The sequence below is a fragment of the Poecilia reticulata genome, linkage group LG12, assembly GCF_000633615.1.
Source record: "Poecilia reticulata strain Guanapo linkage group LG12, Guppy_female_1.0+MT, whole genome shotgun sequence".
Classification (NCBI taxonomy): Eukaryota; Metazoa; Chordata; class Actinopteri; order Cyprinodontiformes; family Poeciliidae; genus Poecilia; species Poecilia reticulata.
The window spans coordinates 20,819,933-20,821,123 of NC_024342.1; positions in this window are offsets into that span (position 1 = coordinate 20,819,933).

Here is a 1,191-nt window from a genome sequence, read left to right on the forward strand (position 1 = left end):
GAGTGAAGCTGCTGTCGGCTGGACTGAAGGATCCAGACTGGAGACTGGAAGCTCTCAGGTATGGAGGAACCTGCTGCAGGAGCAGAGAAGGTCTGATAGAGGACGAAGAGGAGAAACGTCTTTAGTCAGTCTGATGAGAAACATTTAGTTCGAAGATAAGGATTTAGTTTTATAATTTACTATTTAGTGTGCAGCCATTACATTTATGAATTAATGGCAAAAATTTGGAACCCTCTAAATAATTAAAATTATTCCTGGTAATTTTTGCTTTGTAACTTTGCAAACTGCAGCCCTTTTAAACTGTAGGAATCTTTCACATGATGCTGAATGAACTTGGGAAACGAACCATCTACTTGAACCACAATGACATGGTAGTCAGAGCAGCAGGGGGCCAAATATAGCTCCATGACAGCAAGGAAGACAATATCTAGTAAAGATCATCTCAACTGGTATTGAATATGAACTAACAGAGAAAATAAAGGAATAATATAAAATTAACTAACCTGGATCAAATAATCAATTAATAAAGATTTATCAGCAGACCCCAAATATGGGGATACCTGAGCAATACTAGAAAGGAACATTTCAGGAGAGAGGCGGGGTCACCTTGGACAGGTCGCCAGTCTGTCACAGGGCAACAGGACAAACAACCACACACACACACACACACACACACACACACACACACGCACACACACCCCTAGGGAGAATTTAGAGAGACAAATTAACATGATAGTAATGTTTTTGGACTGTGGGACGAAGCCGGAGAGAACTCCATGCAGAAAGACCACAGGCCAGGGATCGAACCCAGAACCTTCTTGCTGCAAAGCAACAGTGCTACCAACTTACAGTTATTTCTATAGTTGGGGCCTGCCCATGCAATGCATGGCAGGAACCTATTGTTCCACACCCAATTAGGCGTTTCTTTATTATTTATTCTTCTTACATCACCCTAAATGCGGCCTGAACCACTGCGAGTGTAACGGGTACCAGGGTTCCAGACCCGTTAGCAGCAGATGTTAAAACTGAATAACAGCATGTAAATGAGCACACGGGAGACGCAGTCTGTGTTACTCCACTGTCTCCCAGCATCTTATTTATTGAACAAACCAGCTCATTTTACGATCAATACATCCCCAATTTATAGTTCAGTAATTTATTGTCTCTCTCTCTCTCTCTCTCTCTCTCTAT